Genomic DNA, 22,152 nt, shown 5'->3' with positions numbered 1-22,152 from the left:
CCGCTTTATACAGTAAGGATATTAACATTTACTCACTAAAAATGAAAAATGTTGACTTAGAAACGCCTTCCATATTCTCATGTGTTAGTTACTTTGATAGGCTCAGATGGAGTGGGCGGAGAGGGAATGCGAGGGTGTTTACCGGGAACATTACTGGTGGGGAGTATGTGAGAGCGGAAATTCGATTCATCCTCCAGACACCTCCAGACTGAGTCTCCTAAAATAATACTGTCAACATGCCTTCTTCTGCTCAAAATCTCCCCATTTATCTTTATCAGCCATCTAGCAAAGCATAATTTCATCAGCCAGGCATTAACATTTCTCCATATTTTGGCTCTAAATATTTATTTTCAAGTTGTGTTCAACCCAACCCAACTCCATGTATACTAGTGCAATGTTTCAGTGCTGAGGATACAGAAGTGACAGGTCCCTATCTTCAAGGTGCTCACAGAGGAGGTGGAAGTGATAAACAGAAGATTGCATTCGTGATATAGACCTTGTGTGGGAAACATTCAAAATGCACCATGGGGGAAGAGGGGATGGACAGCCTGACTAGAAGAGAGAGGCCATGGAATCTTACCAGAAAAGAGGATGGCTAAAATATCTTGATGGATGGATAACTGTCAGTCAGCCGAAGAAAGGTCACAGGCAAGGAGGGATATCATTAGAAGAGGAAAAATCAGGTGAGATTCAGTTCGGGTCCGGTAGAGGAATGTAGGGGGAAGGGGTCAAAGCTGAGCTGGGCAGAGTCCAGATAGACTGTTTCGTCAAGGAGGTTGCATTTTAACCTTAGGGTAGTGGAAAGTAATCGAAGAGTTTGTAAACAGAGGATTGACCTGATCAGGGTCATGCTTTAGAAAGGCCACCTTGGCTGTATCCTGGAGAATCAATCAGGGGGGAATATTCAGAGTGAATGTAAGTACCAGTTGGCTTGAGACAGTTTCGATTTACACCTGTTGTCCTGGGATTCTGCCCAGTTTAGCATTTGTCCCAGGTTTTTCATTTATAAATTAAGTATTATAATTACAAAGCATTAACTTAAGCCTAGGTCAGTTTGGTAGACTTCCGTTTTGTGCTTCCAGCTTCTGTCATGGTCTTGTCTAGTAGAGAGAGGCATATTCACTGAGCAGAGGTCTCACTTCATCATGTGGTTAAATCTGGAACAAGACCAGTGACAGCTTACCTCTCTTTTCCTGACCTTTTCTAGATGCAAGGTAGCTAATACCTGCCTTTTAACAAAGGGGAACTTGCAGGTGGCTCCCTGATAAAACCAAGTGTGTTCAGACTTTAGCCGCTAGGGGAATCGAAGCCCTTCCCGTCTAGGGTGGTGGTTGGAGAGATATTTGAAGCTACTGTCCTTGCCAGCCTCTTTGTGTGCCAGGCAGTTGCTGTGATTCATGCTGAGAGGCCATCTCTTGGCAGTGTCAGTGGGAAATGTAGAGTAGTCTACACTGCTACACTGTCTACACTGCTGCGGAGTGTAGACAGAGTAGTCTCAAGGTTTTTTTTTAAAAATAAACTTATTTATTTAATTGCCTTTATTTTTGGTTGCATTGGGTCTTCGTTGCTGCGCGCAGGCTTTCTCTAGTTGCGGCGAGCGGAGGCTACTCTTCGTTGCAGTGCGCGGGCTTCTCATTGCGGTGGCTTCTCTTGTTGTGGAGCATGGGCTCTAGGCATGCAGGCTTCAGCAGCTGTGGCTTGCGGGCTCTAGAGTGCAGGCTCAGTAGTTGTAGCGCACAGGCTTAGTTGCTCCACAGCATGTGGGATCTTCCCGGACCAGGGATCGAACCCGTGTTCCCTGAACTGGCAGGCGGATTCTGAACCACTGCGCCACCAGGGAAGCCCAGTCTCAGTGCTTTTGCTACAGCGGTGTTGTTGTTTATTGTATAGTGCTAACCTATGTCTATTTCTTCATTTACTGTATTATTTGCTAATGCTCCTTTTTTGTTGTTTTTGCAATAAAACCTTTTGACATCAAACTTCAGGGAATGTTAAATGAAAAATTAAGTACTGAGTTTTCACCTCTCAAGTAGGTTGATGTTGAGTATATGACCTGCACAAAGTTGTTGGTGCACATTTATCACCTGCCATGGAGGCCACAGAGACACCACTAACCACGTGGGAAACAGAAAAGCCAAAGCTGCTGAAGAAGCATTATCATCTGCTTCAGGAGGTAACTGCCACTGTGGGGAGACTGCCTGGAGATGGTGATTTACCACATGCAGCTGCAGACGTGGGTTCTGGCTCTTCCTGACATTTGTGGGCCCCGGGCAAGAGGAGAGATGAAGGCCCACATTCCATTAGGTTTAAATATTTACGAGAGATAAATCAAACTAGCAAACTGTTAAATAAAATATGTTCTATGCTCCCACCTTGACAAAATACCTTCATTATGACCCCCACCCCCCGCCAAATGTGTGAAGCTACGGTATTTATACGGAGTTGGCAAAAACTCAGACGACTGAACTTAAATACTGAGCACATCTGAATGTTGTCTTGATGGGCTGTCAAAGTTTAGATGAGCAATACAAGTAAAGTAATATGTAACGCATAATTTATCATATATATTTGTTCTATAAAATTGTTTTTTTCCCTTCATTTCAGCAAAACCACTAATTACATATTTATATTTGCGATCTTCACATAACTTGTTTTCTATTGACAGTTAAGATCTGAAAGATTAAAAACTAAAATCTAATTATATGAAATGTATAAAACTTGAATATATGTTCATCTAAATATGTAAATTAAAGTGAATTTAAAATATAAAAAATTAAGTGACTTTTCATGTTTTCAAAAATGGTGTTTTTCTTCTAAAATATTCAAAATTATCAATTAAAATTAAAAGGGAAATACAAAGTATAATTCATGAATATCATCAAATTTTATGATCAAAATTAAGAAACGTGAATATCTCAATTTAAGTCTGAAATTGAAATTTAAAATCCAACTGTATTAAGGAATTTTATAAAGATATAAAATTCACAATTCTAGGGTTCACTGTCTATCCAGTTACAAATCTAAAGAATCTGCAGCACGCTTCACCCATGTTATAGCTAGATTTATATATACTTACACATAATTATATAAAACTAACTAAATATATTTATGTGCATGGATATAGGTAGACACATACCAATTTAAGAATATTATGAATTGTTGAACATTGAAAACATTACTAATACATAGTAACTCATTAGTACCTTTGGAACCAAGAAGTGGAACAAAAAGAAAAGCAAGACAATGGATGCTCAGGACTGATTGGAAATAATATGGTTATGCATAAATCTCCTGCATTCTTGCTATCTGCAGGGAAACATCTGAAAAATTAATTTGCCTTTTCTCTCACTTAAGTCCCTGTACCACTCAGCTCCTCCTTGCAGTCTAAAACTGTTTCTGTCTTTGATTTCAGCAACAGCATTTCCATGCAGTTGCTTTTTGTTTCTAGAACACTGGGGAAGAGTTGTGGAAAAGAGATTCCTGAGCTTTGAAAGGTGTTAGCCTTGAGTGTGGACGCTTAGGGTTGTGGTTCATAGTCTACCAGTACTGAGTTTTCGATCATGAGCGACAGGGCTGTCCACGAGTTTTTATTTATTTATTTTTAATTAATTAATTAATGGCTGCATTGGGTCTTCGTTGCTGCGTGCGGGCTTTCTCTAATTGCAGCGAGTGGGGGCTACTCTTTGTTGCAGTGCGCGGGCTTCTCATTGCGGTGGCTTCTCTTGTTGCGGAGCATGGGCTCTAGGCACGGAGGCTTCAGTAGTTGTGGCTTACGGGCTCTAGGAACATGGGCTTCAGTAGTTGTGGCACATGGGCTTAGTTGCTCCGCGGCATGTGGGATCTTCCCGGACCAGGGTTTGAACCTGTGTCCCCCGCATTGCCAGGCGGATTCTTAACCACTGCGCCACCAGAGCAGTCTCCCACGAGTTTTTAAATGTAGTTATTTTTCATGTGTTTGTGATGGGCTGGGCCCCCTAGAGTTCATGGCCCAGGGCAGGGATCCTTCTTGTCTACATCTAAGGGTATTTACATATCACTTCGTGGAGCATATATTTTCATATAGGTCAAATGGCTGAACTGCATTCCAAGTTTTCTTGTGCACATAGAAAAAGTGAAATGAGAGCTGTCAATGTGTTGGTTCCATCAGAAGATGAAGAAGTTCACGAACAGTTAAATGATACATTTTGTATTAGTGTCGTCAGACGCTCTGAATAAAAAATTAGTTCATTCCAATTATAATTTGATATTTTCATCCAATTCATGGAATCAAATAAAGCTTTTGGAGATTCATTCTGTCAAAGGTGAAACGTCTGCCATTATTTTTAGTAAATTCATTTTAGAAGTTTAACATTTGAAGATAAAATTGTTTTGAGGGTAATGGTTAAAATACAAATATTGGTGCAGCACAGCATGACGGTAAAAACAACGTTCTTACTAAAACTGAGAAATCTTTAGTATACTTGGAATTTAACAAGGTGCATACATGATTTATAATTAACTGTGTACAAACAAGCTGCAATATTCTACCAATCAAAATAGAAGATGCAGTTTTCAGAATTTACAAATGTTTCTATGTATACAACGTTAGAGCAACTTAAATACAACATTTTTATGACAAAGCTGATGCTGAATTAAAAATACTTAACATGACAGTTTGTGCTTTCTCTTTTTCCTGGCAGTCATCAAGTAGATTTTAGAAATCTCTGAGGCTTCGAAGAATTACTGTGTAAATCAAACTAAGTGTTCTACATTGCCTTTGAACATTGTTGTGATTCCTCTAAATTTTATTTCATTGTTTTCTCAAAACCATTTGGAAATCTTTAATCAAAGCATTCAAAGAATGTTCACATTTGAAGATTTTAGAAAAAGAAAATCGTTGCAAACAGAAAAACAGAGATTTGTTTCTTTGAAACAAGAGGGGAACTGAACAAACACATGGCATTTAAGATGCTTGCTTAAAACTCTTCAGTGATTTCCCAGTGGCTTTCCACCAGCCTTAGAATTAAACTGAAATCCTTCAAATCCCAAACAACTGACTTACGAACAGACTTGGAAAAAACTCATTCTCAAGTTTGGGAAAGGAGGTGGGAATAAGGCAGTATGTGCTTAGGAGATGGTGATACAAGACTGAGACGTGGTCACCAAGGAGGCATAAGATAGAAATGTGGGTGCTGGGATTGGCTAGGAATGCAGGACTGGCAGCAATGTTGCTTCAAGGTTGGCAAGCAAGTGACCTGGTATTAAATTGGGGTAGTTTGGAGAGCAAGCTTGGGAGTGAGGTGAGACAGGGAATCAGGCAGAGCAGGAACTCCTGCTTACTTGCACTTTTTCTGAATGCTGAAAACCAGGACTAAGGTCAGGCAAGAAAGCTGCCAAAGGCACAAAATGTAAGGTGGCATTCACTCACAGATGTGTGCAAGTGTACACCTGAGACCTCGAGAGTGAGTTCCTCCTTAGATGTTGCACCCTAGTTGCTTCTCTTTCTTGGCTCTAATCCAGGCTTTGTAGAAAGCACTTTCTCTCTACACCCAAACAAGAGTCATCAAATCTAGCTGAATATCATAGTTACCTACGGAGTTATTCTTGGTTTAGTTTTTTTAAATGCAGATCCCTACATCTACACTTCAAATATACTGAAGTAGAGTCTCTGAGGAATCTGTATTTAAAAACAAAACTACTTCAGTGATTCTGATGTATGGTGTCTATAGGATCAACTGGCTTTCCACACTTAGGTGCTATTCCCTTATGCCTGACCTCACCGCTTGATCCTGGTAGGTAAATGGGTGCAGGATATTAATAAAACACACTCTTTGTCATAGGCATTCTGAATCAACTGAAAGATAGATGCACAATCCATGTATGAATTAAAGAATAGCATCCTTGTGTTAAAGAAGAAACCACAAAGGAAATTAGAAAATACTTGGAACTGAATGTATCAAGAACTGTGGGATGCAGATAACACAGTGCTTAGATGAAAATTTATAGCATTAAATGGTTGTACTGGAAATAAAGACAATTTTCAAATCAATGGGCCATGCTTCTACTGTAAGAAGCTAGTAAGAGAAGAGCAAATTAAATCCAAAGCAAGTGGAAGGAAGGAAATAATAAAAATAAGAGCAGAAATCAGCAAAATAGAAAACAGAAAAAAAAGAGAAAATCAAACCATAAGTCGGTTCTTTGAAAAGATCAATAAAATTTATAAGCCTCTGCCCAGACTCATCAGGAAGAAAAGAAAAGATGCAAATTACCAATACCAGGAATGAAAGAGGAGACATCACTAAAGATCATACAGACATTAAAAGGACAATAAGGAAATATTGTGGACAGCTTTATGCCAATAAATTTGATAAAGAAGATGAAAAATTTTGAAAGCCATCAATTACCAAAAGCTCACTCAAGGCACAAATTTCCAAAAGCTCAAAAGTTATACTCAGGATAACTTTATAGCTATTAAAAAATTTCTTTCATAGTGAACCTTCTTCCCCCACAAAAAAACTTTACTAGAGAATTCTACCAAGCACTTAGGGAAATAATACCACTGCTATACAAACTCTTCAATCAAATAGAAGAGCAGCAAAATTTTCTCAACTCATTTTATGAGGCTTGTGTTATCCTGATGCCAAAGCCACATAAAGACATAATAAGAAAACTATAAGGGGACTTCCCTGGTGGCACAGTGGTTAAGAATTGCCTGCCAATGCCGGGGACACGTTTGAGCCCTGGTCCAGGAAGATCCCACATGCCGAAGAGCAACTAAGCCTGTGCACCGCAACTACTGAGCCTGTGCTCTAGAGCCCACGTGCCAAAACTACTGAAGCCCGCGCACCTAAATCCCGTGCTCTGCAAGAAGAGAAGCCACCGCAATGAGAAGCCCGCACACCGTAATGAAGACTAGCCCCCGCTTGCCGCAACTAGAGAAAGCTGACGCGCAGCAACGAAGACCCAATGCAGCCATAAATAAATTAATTAATTAATTAAAAAAAGAAAACTATAGGGTCTTCCCTGGTGGTCCAGTGGTTAAGACTCGGCGCTTCCACTGCAGGGGGCACAGGTTTGATCCCTGGTTGGGGATCTATCCCGCATGCTACAAACAAGATATTATTAGCACACCAAATCCAGCAACGTATGAAAATGGTATTACACAATGAAGAAGTGGGGTTTATCCCAGGAATGCAAGGCTGTATCCTTCAATGCAATCAATGTAATTTACCATATTAACATATTTAAAAAGAAAAATGATCATTTCAATAAATGCAAAGATCTTCTGATAAAATTCAACGCTCATTTTTTAAAATAAAAACTCTCAGAAAACTAACAATAGAAGGGATCCTTTATAGCTAAACTTAATGGTGAAAGACTGAATACTTTCTTTCTCAGAACAAGAATAATGCAAGTATATTTTCTCTGATCATTTCTATTCAACACTGTACTGGAGGTCCTGGCTAGTGCAAGAGGGCAAGAAAAAAAAGGCATAAAGATCGAATAGGAAGAAATAAAACTGTATTTATGAACAGATGAAATGTTCATCTACATAGCAAATCCAAAAGAATCTACCAAAAAGCTACTAAAACTAAAAGTGAGTGTAGCAAGTTTGCTTGATACAGAATGCAGTATACTAGCAATGAATAACTGGAAATTGAAGAAAAATATTTAAAATATAAAAATGGGAAATACTTAGGTATAAATCTAACAGATTGTTATAAGACTTCACTGCTGAAAATTATAAAACATTGCTGAGAGAAATTAAAGAAGACCTAATAAATGGAGAGATATGTCATGTTTATGGATTGGAAAACTCAATACTTAGATGCCAGTTTTCTCTGACTTGATCTGTAGATTCAACGCAATACTAATCAAAATCCCTGAAGGATTTTTTGATAGAAGTTTTGCAAGTTGACTGTAACATTTGTATTCATGTGCAAGAATATAACATCAGCTTTATCGTTAGAGAAAAGGCTGGAAACATTTACTGAATGCTTACTGTACTCCAGGTATGGCTTCACGTACTTTGAGTGTATTAAGAAATCGAATTTTCACAACAACCTTCTAAGGGATATGAAATAGTGTTATCCCCATTTGATGGATATGCAGACACAAAGAGGGCAAGTAACTGGTCTGAGTTTATCAGCTTTTGGATTGTGAGTTTACCACTGACTCAACTGGAACCAGACTCTAGCTGTTCAATTACTTGGAACCACCAGTTTCTGTATCAATTAGCTATTGCTGCAAAAAAAAATCCACAAATCTCAGTGGCAAATAATAATCAGCATTTAGTTTCCACACGTCTGCAGGTTGGCTGGCATGGCTTTGCCAACTTCGGCTGGGCTCAGCTGCGCAGCTCCAACTGTAGGTTGAGTTCATGTCTGCTCTACATGTATCTCACCATCCTTGAATTATTGGCTTAGTCATGGCCTGTTCTTCACACGGTGATAGCAGAAGCAAGAAAGGGGGACTCCCATTAGAACTAAGGCCCACATCAATCTTTCTACTATTTTCACCTTTAATTTCCTAAGCAAAGAGGGAGCAAGCAGAAAACTGCAGGTCTCTCCTGCAGGGCAAGGAAGATCCACTCTGGTATGCTTATAATGGGGAAGAGACAGCAAGCCCTAGGAATTCCCCCCCCACCCCCCGCCGTGGGCAGGATATCTCCAGAAAGTCACATGCAAGAGGAGGGGCCATTTCTATCAGTGACACTTCTACCACCTGATGGAAGATCAAGAGATGTTAGATTTTTGTCTCTATGCGTGTCTCACCAGGAGAGGAGGGAAGGGTGAAAGCTTCTGTCCACCACTTCCCTGAGGACACAAAAGTGTAAAGGAGAACGTTCTATTTAAGGGCCAAGGAGAAACAAAGAGAAGAGCTTTTTCTCTCCCAGAAGGCGAGAACCGGGTTCTATACTTCACGTCCTCCCTCTTCCAGTGTCTATGAGAACTATCAACATAGAACGGTCTCAAGAAATATTTGCAGTTGAACAATAAGAGAAAGTGTTGTGTTTTTCACCCTTGAAGAAGAACCTCCCAAATCTCCCTTTCGCACTCACTTCCTGGGGTTCTTCTTGGCTGGGCAACAGAAACACTAGTCTGTATACTGTGGAGTATTTTGGCCATTTGTTTTAGTTGTCCCAAGTTCCTCAAATGTGGCGCAGAGTCGCTTGTCCTGCTGGGGTTTAGAATTGATTGCAAAAGTAACCCTGGCTAGTGAAACTGGCAAATTTCGCTCAGAGTGTGTGTGTGTGTGTGTGTGTATGTGTGTGTTGTTGCATTTGTGTTTGTGATTTGTGTGTGTGTGCTTTGGACAGAGTTTCCATAGGAAAGAGGAAGGCAAGATGTTGCCCAGCTGTATTGTTCTGGCAGGACTTTTTCACATAATTCTCTATAGAAGTTTCTGCAGCGCTCCTCTCCCTGGCTTCCTGTTTATATAGAATGGCAAAGGTTTACTGAGTCTTTCCAGCTGTAGCCAAAGTCATCACTAAGGTAGTTTCAGACCTCCATTCTGAGGTGGGAGGGTGGAGGAGGGGAAGTAAGGAGGCCTGTGCCCTTATTATATAAACCATCCATTAGTGGAAGGAATTTGAGGTAGGCAAGTCACACTGTCTGCTCCAGAGGTTTTGTTACTAGCAATAGCTTCCAGCGTGAATTTTCCAAGCGATCGTGACAGAAATGCTAAGGTCTCAAGGATGGAAATGCGGTTCCCACTCCCGTCTGGGTTTTCGTCAATGGACTCTACAAGCTCATTGTGCATTAGACCTACCTCCGTCTCCTCTTCACACTCTCTCAACCTCACTTGTCTCCTGGACTCTCTGCCACTTGTGTTGCTATGGCAATCCTCTCTGTGTGGGCCCAAGTGGTCCCCTTTCTGGAGGCTGAGGCCTAGACTCTTTGGTTTTTCTCACTGTTCCCCAACTCAAATACAACCAATGGGTGTGGGATCTGGTTTTCCCAGCGAGGTAATGCAACAGGGAAGTACAGGTGAGTTCACTCCACATGGAGTGAACTCTGACCTATGGGAAACGGGAGGCAGAGGTCAGCCAGCAGGTAAATTCTGTCTCCATGCCTCCCTTCCATGGACTGTTCTGAGACATGACTGAACTGTGTATAGCCTGTCTGGAGGCATCTAGCATGGCTCAGTGATTGGCTGTGTCTCTTTGAGAAGCAGTGTCAGCTCAGGAAAGCATCACTTTACTTGGCTGTTAACCTTTCCCTGCCTTACTTCCTTTGTCTCCCTCTCTCGCTGTCCTAGGATTGCACCCTCTAATAAAGTACTAACCCTTAAGTTTTGACTCAGGTTCTCTTTTATAGAGGATATAGGCTAAGACAGTATGGTCCACAGTTTCTGCAATCTTCTAAAAGCAAGGTTTCTGCTAAACTGTGTGGCTAATGTGACCTGGACTGGAGGCTTCTTACCTTCTACCCCAAATGTATATACTTTGGGGTCCACATTCAGGTATGCTCATGGGGATATGACTGAGCTTGCAGAACAGATTCAGTAACCAGCCAGTCACGAAGACCAGAGGCCTGCCCCCCGCCTGGTCACAGGTTGGACAGAGGGTAACAGGCAACACAGGTATCCCACCATGGGGATACCCTGCTCAGTGTTCCTTCTGCACAGAGACAGGGAGTGACGAGGTGGGCAAGAGTTGGAGGTTCCCATGCACCTGAGTACCAGCAAGTAAGAGGGAAAGAAAAATGGGAATGCCCTGTTGGGTGGGCTTACATCATGGGAGCTAGAAGCAGAAGCGAATCCAGAACCCCATACCCACTGCATGAGGCAGGCCCTAAGAGAGGAAGCGTGGAGCTATGTTCTTACATTAGAGGCATGGCCATCCTGCCCAATGGTAAATATGGCCAGATTAACATTTCCTTTTTTTTTTTGAAAGGAACAAGAGACTAAAATTGACAGGGGAGTAGAAAGCCCATTCTCTGGGGAAATCTGAGGAGAAAAGGATAAGTCGTGCCCCTCTAGGAAGAAAGAATTTCATTTCCTCCTTTCAAAGGAGGTAACTAGAATTTTCAAAGTAACATCAGGGATATATGCTAGAAAAAGTATGTCTGGATTTCAACAAGACATGTAACAAAGTCTCTCAGGCTACCCTTGGGCTAGGGTTTGTCATCCTTGGCACTACTGACATTTTGGGCAGGATAATTCTTTGTAGCGGGGACGGTCTTGTACATCACAGAATGTTTAGCAGCACCCATGGCGTCAACGCAACTCACTAGTTGCTAGAAGTACCCCTCCCCTAGCTGTGACAACCAAAAATGTCTCCAGACAGTGTCAATTGCCCAGGTGGGTAAAATTGGCCTTGGTTGAGAACCAATGCTTTAGATGTTGATGTACCCCACAGTTTTACCTCTGATCATCCTATTTTCTCTCTCTGTACACTCTTGGTGATTCGTTCACCTCCTTTATCCCTTTTCAGTGCATGCTATTACCATGTTATCAAGTTGCCCAAGTGAGCAAAAGAGTCATCTTTGACCATTCCTCTCTGTTATCACCACCACGCTGAACTAGTCACCACACTTTCAATCCTGCTTCCTTAATAGCTCTTTAAGCATCCACTGTCCTCCAGCCCCAAGACTCCAGATAAGGCCTTATAATTTTTTTGTCTGGATCTCCCTGCCTCCAGTCTTACCTTCTTCCAATCAATTTTCTACCTAATGGCAAGAATTATGTTTCAAAAACCCGAATCCTTTATTTAGTTTCTTTCAAAGCTTCCCCACAGCCATCAGGATGTAATCTAAGCTTCATGCTTTGAAAACAAGGACCTTGGTGCACAGTTGGAAGTAGGATGAGGCAAGCGAGGCACCTAGGGTGCAAAATTTAAGGAGGCACTCACCCTCAAGGTTCATAGGGTTAGCACTTGAGAGTGAATATCACCTTAAATTTTACTCCTTAGGTAGCTTGCTTGCCCCAGCCTTGTTGCTTTGTCTTTGCACAGGCCCCTGTTACTCTCTCTGGTCTAATCTCTTATCACATTGCCACTCAGGTCCTCATTTCTAACACAGTGGGCTGTTTGTACACCTCTGAACTCACCTTATTCTTACCATTGCTACAATAACACCTGTCTGAGCAGTGGATTATTCCTGAGGCTTCAGGGTAATGACAGAGGGACAGGAACCCAGAAAATATTTGTCTCATGATGAACCCAAACATCAAGAGAGCAGGAAATGTGATTTAAGAAAAACTTATAGTGATAAAATACACCTAATATAAAATTTACCATTAAGTGTACAGTTCAGTGATATTAAATATATTCATACTGTTGTGCAATCATCACCACCATCCAGCTCCAGAACTCTTTTCATCTTGCAAAACTAAGACTATAAACCTAACTAAGGAGGCAAAAGACCTGTACTCCGAAAACTATAAGACACTGATGAAAGAAATCAAAGATGACACACATAGATGGAAAGAGATACCGTGCTCTTGGATTGGAAGACTCAATATTGTCAAAACGATTATACTACCCAATGGAATCTACAGATTCAATGCAATTCCTATCAAATTACCAATAGCATTTTTCACAGAACTAGAACAAAAAAATTTTTAATTTGTATGGAAACACAAAAGATCCCAAATAGCGAAGGTAATCTTGAGAAAGAAAAACAGAACTGGAGGAATCAGGCTCCCTGACTTCAGACTATACAACAAAGCTACAGTAATCAAGACAGTATGGTACTGGCACAAAAACAGAAACATAGATCAATGGAACAGGATAGAAAGTCCATAAATAAACCCACGTACCTATGGCCAATTAATCTACAACAAAGGAGGTAAAAATATACAATGGAGAAAAGATAGTCTCTTCAGTAAGTAGTGCTGAGAAAACCGGACAGCTACGTGTAAAGGAATGAAATTAGAACATTCTCTTACCCCATACCCCAAAATAAACTCAAAATGGATTAAAGACCTAAATGTAAAACCGGATCCTATAAAACTCCTAGAGGAAAACATAGGCAGGACACTCTTTGACATAAATCACAGCAATATCTTTTTTGATCCGTCTCCTGGAGTAATGGAAATAAAAGCAAAAATAAACGAATGGGACCTAATGAAACTTAAAAGCTTTTGCACAGCAAAGGAAACCATAAACGAAACAAAAAGAGAGCTTACAGAATGGGAGAAAATATTTGCAAAAGATGCAACTGACAAGGGATTAATCTCCAAAATATACAAAACAGCTCATACAGCTCAATATCAAAAAAACCAACAACCCAATCAAAAAATGGGCAGAAGACCTACATATACATTTCTCCAAAGAAGACATTCAGATGGCCAACAGGCACATGAAAAAATGCTGAAGACTGCTAATTATTAAAGAAATGTAAATCAAAACTACAATGAGGTATCACCTCACACCAGTCAGAAAGGCCATCATCAAAAACTCTAAAATAATAAATGCTGGAGAGGGTGTGGAGAAAAGGGAACTGTCTTACACTGTTGGTAGGAATGTAAATTGGTAACAGTCACTATGGAGAACAGTATGGAGGTCCCTTAAAAAACTAAAAATAGAACTACCTTATGATCCTGCAATCCCATTCCTGGGCATATATATAGAAAAAATCATAATTCGAAAATATACATGCACCCCAATGTTCACAGCTGCACTACTTACAATAGCCAAGACGTGGAAGCAACCTAAGTGTCCAATGACAGATGAATGGATAAAGAAGATGTGATATATATATATAAGGGAATATTACTCAGCCATAAAAGAGAATGAAATAATGCCATTTGCAGTAACATAGATGGGCCCAGAGATTATCATACTAAGTGAAGTAAGCCAGACAAAGACAAATATCATATGATATCAGTTATGTGTGGAATCTAAAAAAAAAAGTGATACAAATGAACTTATTTACAAGACAGAAACAGACCCACAGACATAGAAAACAAACTTATGGTTACCAAAGGGGAAAGTTGGGGAGGGATAAATTAGGAGTTTGGGATTAACATATACACACTACTATATGTAAAATAGATAATGAACAAGGACCTATTGTATAGCACAGAGAACTATACTCAATATTTTATAATAACCTATATGGGAAAAGAATCGGAAAAAGAATATATATATATATATATATATATATATGTGAATATATAACTGATATTCAGTGATATAACTGAATCACTTTGCTGTACACCTGAAACTAACACAACATTGTAAATCAACTATACTTCAATTAAATAAAACCCAAAAAGCAAAAAACACCAATGCCGCTTTCCCCAATCCCCTAGGCCCTGGCAACCACCATTCTACTTTCTGTCTTTATGATTTTGACTACTTTAGGTACCTCATATAAGTGGAACCACACAGTATTTGTCTTTCTGTGATTGGCTTATTTCACATAGCATAATGTCCTCAAGATTCATCCACGTTATACCACATGTCAGAATTCCCTTCTTTTTTTAAAGTCTGAATAATACTTCATTGTATGTATATACCATATTTTCTTTATCCATTCATCTGTCCATGGACATTTGGGTTGCTTCCATGTTTTAGCTATTGTAAATAGAGCTGCTATGAACATGGGTAAACAAGTATCTCTTTGGGACCCTGCTTTCAACTCTTTTGAGTATATACCTTGAAGTAGAACTGCCAGATCATATGGCAATTCTAACAAATGTGATGTTTTAAGCCTAGCTCAAAGGCTTTCATTTTGACAAAAGCTTATACATGTAAAGCAAATAAAAATACTGAAATCCATCTTTTATTGTAATCATTGCCATAACAACATCATATCTCATAGCATACGGTTGCTGTGGTGTAATTTACTTTAAAATACTTCAGCAAAGATAGTATGACAGATATTTATGCCTCTTAATTTTAATCTATACCCTAGGGGCAGTTGTTAACATTTGACTTCCTCTAATTGAGGATATTCATTCAAGGGATTATCTTCTCTTGAAAGACTCTAATCAGAAATCAACATTCCCTAAGCAACTACTATAAGCCTTCAAGTATCTTTCTCTCAGATTACAGGCTTTGTTAATTAGCCTAATGGATGTTAGAAATAATTTCACATTGATGAAATAAATTGTATTTAAGCTGTGTGGAGTAGCTAGAAATATTGTTTAGGAAGTCCTACCTTGCATGATAGGGGTGTAAGAATCTGGTGAGGCCGACAGCCCACAGCCCTTTAGAATGGCACTCAAGGCTTAGGATCCAGACTGGTCCCTTGTTTCATTATTTTGCGGGGACTTGGTTACCTGATTCTGGCTAGAGGTTTTGGTAAATTCAACAGTCCCAGTATTGCACATGTAACTCATGTGAACCTTATATGCAAGGTGCAGTAGGAGCAGCCAAAGGGTCACAAATACGGGACCTCTTTGAACTTCCAGGACAGATTGTATGGCTGTCTAGGTGTCTCCTTGCTATGAATGTTTGCATAAGTGTCAGAATTTGGTCTGACACTTGTTGTTATTATAACATACTACCTGATAGTGGGATTGTTGGAGAGAAGAACTATTGCCCTCACCTACTTCTAATTATTGAAGGCTCCTCCTATCCATCCAAAAAAACCCCCAAAACTTGTGACTCAATGATTTGCTCAGGTCAGTTTGCAGTGGGTACCTTAGCAGAAACAAATGGGAGGGTAAATCTGCCTACACAATCTTTGTCCCAATTTGGATATGCTTGCCTGCTTGTCAAGGAGATCTCACCCAGTAACCCTATCATCCTTTGGCCCTTAGCATCTTGTAGCATGTATCCCCTGCCCAGTAGAACTGAGAAAAAAAATCATCACTGTGGAGCTGGTACTCCAACACCTTGATAACTTGTTCCCAAATATTGCCTCCTCAACATCCATCAGTAAAGCTCAGATAGATTAAAAGATTACATATACAACATTGTAGAGCAACTATACTCCGATAAATTTTTTAAAAATTACATATAGATGAAAAGTAAAGGTAGAATATTCTACTTCGTTTTCCTTTTAGGGCCCTAGTCTAGGAAATACAAGATGCTAGATGCACTAAGCATAACTGAACAGAAACACTGCATATTAAATGTCTGAAAGAAAGAACAGACATTCCATGGTGCCACAGCCAAGCATCACTGACTTCTTTAAACGGAAAATCATAGAATTTTTATAAATAATTGAGTGGAGAAAAAGCAATATATGATTTGAGTAATGGTTAACATTTTCTTTAGTTGTTTCAGCTGTGGACGTATTTTACGGGCAGCAAATTACAAAGATGGCAAGTTCGTGATATAAAGTAAGAGGATTAATTTTCATATATTGCTCATAGAGTAAGTCTCATGGATTATTGTCGTAATCAAATATAACTTGAAACCATATCAACAGAACAGATTTTAATGATATGCACATAATTGCTATTGTGCTGAGTGGTGATTTAGCTTAAACAGTAAATAGATCGCTTAAAGGATATAATGAGTATTACATTTATAGAGTTGAATCAATTTTTGTGTTTTTCTCTTCTCACTCTGATACAGATTATACATCTTGGAGCATTAAGGCTGACAGTTTCCTCCCATCTTTAAACTGTCTCACGTGTACACACAAAATGGCACCCACTTAATGCTGAGGCTGGGCTCAGACATACCAACCTTTGGGGTTTCATTGCCCCTCATTCATCAACCCTCTAGGGCCCAAGGGGGAGGCTCCTATGCTGCCACTCCCCACTTTGGGTCCCTGTATCAGCGTGAGTTCTAGCATCAACCCAGTGAGTGTGGCGCTGTCATAAGGAGAGGAGTAATCTCCTGGGGTACAGGGGAGATTATTAAAAGAAGGGAGAACCTGAAATGTGAGTAACAGTGGGCCCAAGAATGACTCAATTAGGCCCTCTCTTCTCCTTCTCACTCTTGGTTCAGTCTCTTCTCCAAACCACCTTGGAGCCCAGTGCTGGGAAAACACGAAATGAATTTGGATATTCAGCGCACTTGCTTGGCACCAGACTGCTACGAAAAGCTGTCAACGTCAAATTTTCATGTCAATACGTTTTAACAGTTATTTGTCGATAGATTAAGTCTCTGCATAAATTTTTTGGAATATCAATTAATAATAATACTAATACTAATAAAGCCCTTCCCTGGTGGCTCTCTTGGCACTCCTACTCATGGGTCCCTGACTATACCCTGAGATATCCTCTCCTCCTTCTGAGACTGCCAGTCTAGGCTTATCAACCTCAGCTCAATGGCCCACAGTCTACAGCCTTAAGAACTCCTTGATGATACCACCTTGGCTGAAAGCTTTTTACAAGGATCCCAAGGTGGAGGGTGACAGGCTGAGCAGTACCTTTGAGCAGTATGGAGAGCCTTCACCTTGGGCTTTGGAGGGTTGGGGAATCAGGGACAAGCGAAGCTCAAGTGTAGGTGTGTTTGAGCTCAGCCTTAGCTGTTCAGTGGGTGCTGTTTTGTGTGTGGCAGCGAGTGATTAATTTTGTGCCTGGAGAAAGGCAGACAGAAGAATGAGCTCTGGAATCTGAGTTGCTGCAAGTCCTGGAGTAGGGGATGATAATGTTGGGGTTGAGGCTAAATGGGAGAGAATGGAAGATGAAAGGGTGTCTTTGTTTTGCAATCTACCAGGAAACACCCGATGGAAACACCCAATAAATACATTTCCAGGAAGTGAACTTAATTGCATATTCCAAAGCTAGTATGATATCCTATGGTTAGTGGATTGAGCACTGTCTTTGAAGTAAAATCTAACTGGGTAACTTTGGGAGTTTCTTTTTTTTTCTTTTTTTTTTTTTGTGGTACACAGGCCTCTCACTGTTGTGGCCTCTCCCCTTACGGAGCACAGGCTCTGGACGCACAGGCTCAGCGGCCATGGCTCACGGGCCCAGCCGCTCCGCGGCATGTGGGATCTTCCCGGACCAGGGCACGAACCCGTGTCCCCTGCATCAACAGGTGGACTCTCAACGACTGTGCCACCAGGGAGGCCCTCGGATAGTTTCTTAACCTCTATAAGCCTCACTTTCACTATCTACAAAATGAGGATGCATCTGGATTTATTCAGCAAAAGGCCAGACTAAAGCACCTAGGACTGTAGTACAGGGAGGTTGTGGTGGTCTACTACTTCCAGAGCCCCCATGAACCATATCTCCCCAAATTCCTGCCCTTGTGTAGTTCCTGTCCCTTGAATCTGGGCTGGCGCTGTGACTCCCTTTAATTAATGGAATGTGTTCAGTGCCTAAGCCTTAGGAAGACCCGGTAGTTTCTGCATTTGTACTCTTGGGAGCTCTGAGACACCATACAGGAAGTCTGCCTGCCATGAGGGGAGTTCTCTGAATTGAAGGGAACACGTGGAGACAGAGAGAGGCCTTGAGATTCCATGGAGAGAGGGAGATCCAAGCATTGTAGTTTCCCAGCTGAGCCCAGCCCTCAACCAACCTGCCAGCTGAATCCAGCCACATGAGTGATTGCTGGTAAGACCAGCAGAAGAACCACCTAGCTGAGTCCAGCCCAGATTGTGGAACTGTGAGCAAATAAAATGTTTGTTGCTTTGAGACACTGGGGTAGTTTTTAACATAAGAATAGATAACTGAAAGGGTTCATGAATACTATGCAGATATTATTTTGTATAGTAAATCCACATCATTCATATGGTATGTGTCCCAGGCCTTTCTTGAAGACATTCTGGCATTTAAACTCACTCATAATACGCAGTCAGGTAAGATGAAAATATCTGAGCAGCCCCTTCAGGCTTATGATGATTTTTGAATATAGTGTTTTTCTAGTTTTTATAAAAGACCCTGTCACTTCTTCACTTCAGAGCCAATGTTGATAGTTGCTGTCACCTGAGGGAAGCTTTCCTTAAGGAACAAGGTTTGCCTCTTATTAAAGCTGTGTAGATGCAGGAGAGAATAGCAAAAACACTCTGAGATGCCTGACAGGTGGTCGGCTAGGCTCATTCACTAGCTAAGCACTTTTCCCTGCTCTCTGGTTTTGTAGCATGGGCAATGCAATTTTTATGAGTGTCATGGATATTCAAGGTGACTCAGGAATAGCTGGAACCATGAATGTTAAATCCACAAATGGAAAGCGTAGTAAGCTGGGGCAGGTGTAGTTATTGTCAACCTAATAAACTGTCTTTCCCTCCCCAACCTTCTTCTTGTAGTGAGAATTTATTTTGCTTATGGAAAATCCATTCTGGATGAACTGTGGAAATGACCCCTGCTTCTTGCCACAGGGCTGGGCATGTGATCCAGCCTTGACGTTCAGCAAATGTTGGGCTCCCTTGGGTAAGTGCTGGGAGCCTCTGGTGGTTGGCAGTTGGTGAAAGTCATGTGTCCTTTCCTGTTAACCTGACTATCCTACAATGAAAGCAAGTCTTAGATAAATACTACAAAAGGTACATTTATTAGCAAGCAGCCCCAAATATACCATTCAGTCTGCTCTGTAGAAGTTCCATTCTTTTTTTTTTTTAATATTTATTTGGCTGCGCCGGGTCTTAGTTGTGGCATGAGGAATCTTTGTTGCAGCATGCAGGATCTTTAGTTGCGGCATGCGGATCTTTAGTTGCGGCATGTGGGATCTAGTTCCCTGACCAGGGATTGAACCCGGGTCCCCTGCACTGGGAGTGCGGAGTCGTAGACACTGGACCACCAAGGCAGTCCCGTTCCATTCTTTTTAGACACTCAAAACAGCACCTTGCATGAGAGTCCTTTGTAGATGCCACAATATTCTGACAATAGAACAGGTCAGCCCTGTAAGTGGGCCTGGTGACAGGGTTCTTCTTTTTTTTTTTTTTTTTTTTTTTGGTGGTACGCGGGCCTCTCACTGTTGTGGCCTCTCTCGTTGCGGAGCAACTGTTCCAGACGCGCAGGCTCAGCGGCCATGGCTCACAGACCTAGCTGCTCCGCAGCATGTGGGATCTTCCCAGACCAGGGCACAAACCCGTGTCCCATGCATCAGCAGGCGGACTCTCAACCACTGCGGCACCAGGGGAGCCCAACAGGGCTCTTCCTGAAGGGAGCGACGCAGGGCAGTGGGGTTCCATCCCCAAGTGCTGCCTATGGCATTAGGCTGCTGGGTCTTGCCAGCTTCTCATGCAATGGTGGTACAATTTGTATAGCTTTCCTAACAATTTACTACTTGGATTATTATTCATCAATAACATCTTTCTAACATTCTCTATGTTAATTAGGAAACATCCCATGTTTAGATTTTGAGTGCTACATCATCACATCTTTTGCTGAATATTTTCTGCTGGTCTGTCCAGCTCATACTCTCCACCCTTTCTCTCTCTGCTCTCTGGCCTGGGAGGCTGACCTGTATGGACTGGGTCAATAGGCTCCCATACATATCCTCTGGCTTCCAACTGATTTTGGCCAATGGTGAGGCCAGCAGGTGATTGGGAAGAGAGAAGAGAGTGGGGTTAGTGTATTTATTCCCCCAATTCTATCCCTGCAGGGCCTCCTTAAGCTGGCTGTGACCCATCTTGAAGGTCACAGTTCCTGTCAAGGTGGTACCTTCTACATGACTGTCTCCTTCCAGGTTCTGGTAACTGCTCCTTTCTCTCATCTCTTTGGGCCTAGGGTGGTAGCAGTCTTGTTGTTACTAGCTCCTAAGTAGTGTACTATCCTTTGAGATTTCTCGACACCCTATCCAAACCTTTGTAAACCATACTTTTATTAAACCCTTCTTGAATTATCCTAATTTGAGTGGGCTATCTTTTTCCTGCTGGGACTTTGGGAAGGTGCTGATTCCTGATTAGTGTACTTCTAGCTAATCACTCCTGGGGTGTTGATTCCTGATTGTAGGCTTTCAAATGCTAACCACCCTTGGGGTGGAGATTCAACTTGATGTATATACATATTTCACATTGTTCATACTGAAACATTTAACAAATAAATTGTCACACTGACAATTTAACACACAGCTTCCTGGCAACAGTGGTTGGTTCAAAGAAGGATCTGTAACTCTAGATGGACCAGGTGGAGCTTCCCCAGGAATTTTTGCTAAGACAAATTGTAAAGAGGCAACTGCTTTTTGCTGTGATGGCTAGAAAGACGGGTAGGTAAGTCTTGAACTTCTAATGGATAAATATGCCACCCAGAGAGGAAAGCTTACCAGAGGCTGAAAGTCAACAACAGGAAGACAGAACTGAGAAACGGATAGAAAGGGATGAATTCCTGGTTACATTACTGGATTACTGGATCCAGGTATGCCTGAAGCTGAAGCTTTCCTTCTGAACTTCTCAGTTATAAGAGGAAATCAATTTCTTTTTGGTTTGTGTATATAAGCTAATTTTTTTATTGAAGTATAGTTGATTTACAATGCTGTGTTAGTTTTAGGTGTACAGCAAAGTTCAGATTCTGTTCCATTATAGGTTATTACAAGATATTGAGTATAATTCCCTGTGCTATATGGTAGGTCCTTATTGTTTATCTATTTTACATATAGTAGTGTGTATCTGTTAATCCCAAACTCCTAATTTATCCCTTCCCCCCTGCCCCTTTGATAACCATAAGTTTGTTTACTATGTCTGTGAGTCTGTTTTGTAAATAAGTTCATTTGTATCATTTATTTTTTTAGATTCCACACATAACTGATATCATATAATATTTGTCTTTCTCTGTCTGACTTATTGCACTTAGTATGATAATCTCTAGGTCCATCCATGTTGCTGCAAATGGCATTATTTTATTCTTTTTAATGGCTGAGGAGTATTCCATTGTATATATGTATCACATGTTCTTTATCCGTTCCTCTGTTGATGGACATTTAGGCTGCTTCTATGTCTTGGCTATTGTAAATAGGGCTGCAATGAACATTGGGGTGCATTTATCTTTTTGAATTATGGTTTTCTCAGGGTATATAACCAGTAGTGGGATTGCTGGGTCATATGGTAGCTCTATTTTTAGTTTTTTAAGGAACCTCCATACTGTTCTCCATAGTGGCTGTATCAATTTACATTTCCACCAACAGTGCAAGAGGGTTCCCTTTTCTCCACACCCTCTCCAGCACTTGTTATCTGTAGACTTTTTAATGATGGCCATTCTGACCGGTGTGAGGTGATACCTCATTGTGGGTTTTTTTTTTTTTTTTTTTTTTTTTTGCGGTACGCGGGCCTCTCACTGCTGTGGCCTCCCCCGCCGCGGAGCACAGGCTCCGGACGCGCAGGCTCAGCGGCCATGGCTCACGGACCCAGCCGCTCCGCGGCATGTGGGATCCTCCCGGACCGG

The sequence above is a fragment of the Mesoplodon bidens genome, assembly GCF_964165515.1.
Source record: "Mesoplodon bidens genome assembly, chromosome: X".
Lineage (NCBI taxonomy): Eukaryota > Metazoa > Chordata > Mammalia > Artiodactyla > Ziphiidae > Mesoplodon > Mesoplodon bidens.
The sequence above is the reverse complement of the archived record's forward strand: the minus strand, read 5'-3'. Positions refer to the sequence as shown.